This window comes from Merops nubicus, unplaced genomic scaffold, assembly GCF_000691845.1.
Source record: "Merops nubicus isolate BGI_N331 unplaced genomic scaffold, ASM69184v1 scaffold8556, whole genome shotgun sequence".
NCBI classification, from domain to species: Eukaryota; Metazoa; Chordata; class Aves; order Coraciiformes; family Meropidae; genus Merops; species Merops nubicus.
Window position 1 is genome coordinate 110,373 of NW_008612875.1, and position 6,473 is coordinate 116,845.

Consider the following 6,473-nt stretch of genomic DNA (forward strand, 5'->3'; position numbering starts at 1 on the left):
TAGAGTCTTGGCAAAGACTCACATGAGAACACGCAGCTGGAGAAGCCATCAGCCAAGAATTCCATCAGTTTCACAGATTATTTTTACCATTTCATATTCAAATTCGTTTGCTCCATTCCTACCCACTGTCCAAGAAAATATAGTAATTCTGAGCTGCCTATCTTCTTTACTCCCATTTCCTTCAGGAATCTCAATACAATTACCACAGTCTAGAAAGCCATAGCAGTGGGATACAAACTTTGCTGCCAATGCTTCCAGTCCAGGATGCAGTGTCTTTGCCTCTTAGCTTCAAGGCCAGTTCACAATATCATGGGTCTGGACCTTTCTTTCTCCAGATGAGCCTCCACTCAACTAAGCATCTAAAATGTAAAAGGTGTCAGGATCTGAACACATTGTACTGTCAAATTCTTTCTCTTCATCCAGCAAATCAGCTGAAGTTTGTTCGGCCCTTATGTTTGTTAGTTTCAAACCACAAAACAAATAATTTCATTGCAGTGAATGTATAATTAATTTTAAAATCAGCCATCAATTTCATCTGCTTCATAAAATACCGGTATAAAGATCAGTCCCAAATATCATAAAGGAACATAATCTCAGAACTTCTGGGCACAAACACTTCTTTTAGTGATTTTCTAAGAAACAATAAAACTATCTGACTACATAAAAATGGTTCTAACTACTCTTTTAAAACAACCCAGGTTTCTGGGAACACAGCATGTGCAAACTCTGCAACTGTTTTCAGAATGTATAAAAAACAGTATAAAACAATTCTAATAAAATGTGATTAAGAGGCCTTTTTCACATAAATTGTCCAGTGGGAACATGGGCTTTCCATGAAAATGCCCATTTAATAAAAACAGGGAAAAAAAAGCAAGAAGCTTTTAATTGGGGAAGGAAAAAAAAACCCAAACCACAACAGAAACAGAATTGTAGTGAGCAACTCATAAATGCACATTTCTCAGTCATGAAAATCAGATATGTGCATGGTTTCTAGGAGAGGGATGAGCTTTTCCTGAAGATCAGAAGTGCTGTATTCATAATTACTGATAAACTGACTGATTAATTAAGTGCTAGAGAGACATATTAATTCATCTAGTGCCTGATCCAATTCTCATTTAGAACTCCCATTAGTAACATCAATGGGAATTGCAATAGGTATCTCATCCATTTCAGTCTCTCCACCCATTATGCTTTAGGGAGAGCTGATTGAATGCTGCAGTGAGAGTGCATCTTGGCAAATATTAATTTGCACTCTGAAATGAATTTACTGTGACCGTTCCAGTTTGCCAGCTGGAATACCCATCAGAACAGGGAATTTTAAGCAGAGATTGGACATCATTCAACAAAAGCAAAATTAGGATTGTATGATATTCCTTAGAAAAGCTTTTCTGCTTATTTATAAATCCATTCAAATAAGAAAAATGTACCATAAGATTATAATGTGCAATAAAAGGAGTAGTGTTTTGCTATCTGATGTCATACATCAGCTAAGGATTATGACAGTTTACAGCATGTAACAAACCAAGCACTATTCACAAAAAATAATTATATTAATATAGGTAAAGAGTAAAAACCTACAGATCTGGGGTGATCTGGCTGGCAGTTTGCAGCCAGAAAAAAAGACAAAATTAACTGAACTAGCTTTTTGTTTCAAAGGCTCCTTAACTTGAAAAACGCGGAAGAGACTCACAGTATTCAGCATGAAGTAGAAATGATGCTGTCATGTTGGCAAACGGTGGAACTATCCCTCTGAATGAATTAACCATCCTCATTTTCACACTGTAATAGCCCCAAAGCTGACCTATCACCTCAAAATTCCCTTATCCTTTCTGTGAACCCAGGCTCACTGAAAAAACAGGAATAAGTTTCTAAGAGAAAATTCCTTCTCTATTCAGTGGTTGGAGAACAAGATGAAAAATACCAAAACATCACGACATGTCAGTTGATACCTGTAAGGTGAAACATCCATGGGACTTTCCCTGTGACAAAACAATTCACGTCAGCCTGCACACTCTCCCTGCTTAGCTCACTGTTCCCTGGTTTATCCCCTAATAAAACACAGGGGCTAGTCTGCTCCACCTCTTCATTTCGGTCTTCTGAGAACATGTAAATAGTTTCATCCTCTCATCATTATTCAACAGCTGTACTGTATGAACCAGATCCTCAGTTAACTGGAAGCAGCATTAATCCTATTTCAATATTTCTCTAAGCCAGGACCAAAAATTAAGCATTTTTAGGGGCACTGTGTTCGTAACTTACTTCCCAGTGGACCTAGGCAGTGTGTGTGTGTGTGTGTGTGCACACAGCAGGGCATCCTTAAGGATAAAAGAAAATCTTTCAGAAATGATAAAAGGATGGATTTTTATCTCAATTTTTGGAAACCTAGAAAACATGCTTCTTAGAAAGACTTCTAATAAGTCGGGCAAGTCCTTGCTGCTCTGCCTGTAGGCACACACAGTACAACTGCCTGGCTCTGCCTTGCTCTACAGAGGCTTGTAGTTTCCCAGTGAAATTTTTTTTAACAAGAAATATGTGAATCAAGTGCTAAGCATTGCTGAGGTCTCTTGCATCTTCTCTAAGGCGTCCCTGAGGGAACAGCAGCCTTGCTGCAGCACTGTCATTGCTGGCAGCCGTGGGGGGCATACAGGGAGAGCACTTCACAGGATCTGAACTGCTACATGGACAGATGAAAAAGGGACACCAGTTAATTTTCATCTTTACATCCTACAGGGCCCAGAACCTGTTCTCTTAAAACACAGTGGGAAAAAAAAGCACTTTAAAGCAATATTTTGGCAAACCTGCCAGCTCAAACGTGAGCTGGTGGCATCGCACCGTGTGATAAGGGCCAGGACCAGTAATAAACTGATCAGCCGGCAAACACAGGGAAAAGACAGAGCTGTCTGTAAAAGTACTCAGACAATAAACACAGTTCAACTTATTGACATAGGATTTATGAGCAAAGCTTTAAAAAAATGAGAATATAAAACACCATTCATGGTATTTAAAGACTCAGAACACTGCACATTTTAATGCTTTTAAAGGCTTATACAGAGAAGCTAGCAAATAGCTTAATATTTCTTTTAAAGTCTTCTATTTTCTGCTTCTCAAATTTTGGACACCTCCAGACTCAGGAGAGCAAAGAAGGAATTTACATGAAAATTAAAAAGTATTTTACATGTTCAATCTGTGTCACTTTTTAAAAGTTGCGTTCGTGAGCGTGGAGGATGTTGGATTGACAGCTCTGGAGACTGGCATCTCTATTTAAAGCCAAGGAGCAGAGAAAACAAGGGTAGGAGGAGGGCAGATGCCTGCCCAAATGCCCTCTTGTTTTCTCTCTGCACTGCCTCCCCTCTGTCTTGCCCAGAGTCCCTTGGGGAGCAGCAGTGGTTGTCTCTCCTGCTCTCCCTGCAGAGGTGATGACTGCTGCCAGCCACCAGCCAAGCTGGGGCAGACACTGTCACCCTGTGTCTTTGGGTGCTCACAGACCAAGGCTCATCAACCAGTGTGCAATCAGCAATACAGAGACTGAGAGATGTAATAGGGAAGCCTGGGATTATTCTCCCAGCATAATGCCCATCAAAACAGTGTGAGTTGGGCTGTTCCCAGGCTAGAGGCACAAAGGTGTAGAAATTAGGATACTGTAATTGAACGCACAGGACTGGAAAGTGAGGATGCAAGAGCAGGCCAATTAATGATAAAGGAATTAGCATCGGGCAGGAGTGGTATTTAGCATAGAGCAACTAGTCTACCATAAAGTCATCTGAAACCAGGGATCAGTGGGAAATGTTCAGGTAAGACTAAAAAAGTTTTCCAAGCCTAGACCAGCACAGACTACATAGATCAGTAATTTAATCTCTCTACAGTCACATTTTTGGGAAGAAAGCTTTGCATGCTTGCAAGAATGTGAACAGTTGATTCAACTGTCAACTCTGTTCGAATATGTTAACATCTCATTTTAGAGATGCTCTTGCTTTATTTTTAAATTCTTTTTACATTTCAAGAGTAGACAATAACATCTCAAATATAGACAAGGCTGTCCTTTCTCTTTATTTACAAATTGAAGCAAGGTAATAAACTGAAAAGTTCTGCAACAGTGGCTAATATAAATGGGTTGAAGACCAGAGAATGGTCATTAGATCAGAGATTATTCATGCAACACATCTCAAGGATCTTGAAAATGAGTTAATAACAACATCAATAAAAATGCTAAGACTGGAAACCGTACCTGAGATCTGGAGCCTTCTTTAGAAGGTCAAGACCTTGGTTACAGGATTTTTTAACTAACAAGTTTGAATTTGTTTGAAGAAAATTGATTGGAAACATAAAAAGACATAACATAATAAAACTACTGTAAGATCACAATGATTTACAAACTAAACAGAATAGTTATTTGCAGAACATTGCTTGTTCAAATCCAGTAATGTTACCTGTTTAATGAATAAAAGAAAAAAAAGGGTGATGCAGTCCATCTGGGGTTTGCTTGAAGAAGGTCCATCAAAAAGTATTTATAGATGCAAGGCAATAGTATTGTCTTGTTTAGAAAACTGTTGTAGAATACAGTTCAAAAGCTGCTGACGTGAAAAGCAGTTACCTCAGCAAGCCTGGAATCAGACTCAAAGGAAGGTGGAAAACCAGGATCAGTGATATACATCTCCTGCATAACTGTGATTTTAGCTGAAGCACCTTAAAAAGCTGCAGGCTTAAATTTAAAGTTGGAAAAGACAAGTGAATGGACACTGGTTTTGCAAACCTTCAGGTGCAGCTAGAGATCAGCCATGAAGTCCTGTGAAATCCATGCATCCCTTGAGCCAAGGAGTTGGTCACACTCTCTCATGTTTTGCATGCTTCAAACATCCTCCAGTCACAAGCAGGGTCACTATAGCTGCCTTAAAAACATAGTTTTTAGAGTGTTTTACCCTGATCCAACACAGGAGGGAAAGCTCTTGTGGGTTCTTTGGGATTTGCTTTTTTGCCTTTTTCAGTGCAACCTGTTTAAGAGAAGGGGAAAAAAAGGCAAACTGTCCCACGTGGGAATCTTCCCATTCGGCCATTCCAGCAGCACGTGCACAAGGCTACAGAGGGAGAGGAAGAGCAAACAGAGGGGGAAAACACTCCCAACAAGCCCAGTGGCAACCAGATCCCCCACTGGGATGGGAGGAGCTCCTCTCCAGGCATGTGGCACAGGTCCTGCCTCACTACAAGCCTTCTTTCCTCAGCAGATGGCTTCCTAAGCAGACAGGATAAATAAAAGGTGATCTGTCAGACTGTGCTTTCTCTCTAAATATTAGAAGGGAAGGCTTTTAAAGTTTCACTGAAGGCAGCAGTGACTCTACCACTTGGTGAGTAAGAAGTGTAACATCAGTGTGAAAACTGAAGCCGAAGAGGGGAATAGGAAAGAAAGCGAATGAGTCAGAACAGTGATTGCGGGGGCGCATCAATATTCATAGCAAAAATCCCCAGGCTTCAGCTGACTCTATCTAGTGGCACGAAAAAGATTTGTTTGGGTTTTTTTTAACACTAATCAGGAAATCTGTTTGACAACAATGAGGACCTGTTGATTCAAACCTTGTGCTCTGCAGAGCTACATCAGGCTCTGAAGTTTACCTCCTGATAACTCTGTGCTACTGCCTGTATATTCCAAAAGAGAAAGGTTTGCTAACAGCTTCCTTAAAGGCCAAGTCACTTTGCTTTTTCAGCCTACAGGGACTGCTTGTACTGGATTTTACCTAATCTGCTATCCTGCAATTAAGGTAAAAGAAATAATTAGATTAGCTAGATGAATATATCATTTGTTTTCCAGATCCAAAAAGTTCTTTCAGTTTCATAGTTGAAACAATCTGAGTTTTCTGAATCTGTTGCTAGGCAATTGAAGCTATCAAAGTTTAAAACTTGAATTATTATCTTTTATTTTCTGTTTTATTGTCTGAAAATATAATGGAAGTGAGTGGCTCCAAATGTAAACTGATATGTTCTAGTTCAACTCCTGAGGGCTTCTCCCAGTCAAATTTCACCATAATCCATGTGGCATAGGAGTAAGCTCATTTTTAAAAGAGCCAAATTTTCTTCTTGTTAAGCTATTACTTTCAAAATAGCATTTGCCAAAGAGGCTTTTGAGGGCATGGAAGCAACTTTGAATTATGAAATATATCAATGTATCATCGAGCATGTTAAATGCTTTTAACACAGCACTTAGCTTACGGGGAGGCATTTTAAAGAGTGGCAAAACCAGCACTTAATGGAACAGACAGCTTCTCACGTCCACCCATTATCTTGTCCCACAAATGAATGTCTTTTGCTTGCAACAGCTAACGATATACTATGCTCTGGTTGCGTTCACAGTTGTGCTTTGTTTCCTAAATACTTATAATTCTGTTTACTACCCACAGACATTTAATCACCCCTGGCTTAACTTTCAAAGCATATTATCATCACTCGTTCACTTAATCGCTTATTTCAGACTGGGTTTTCAGCAG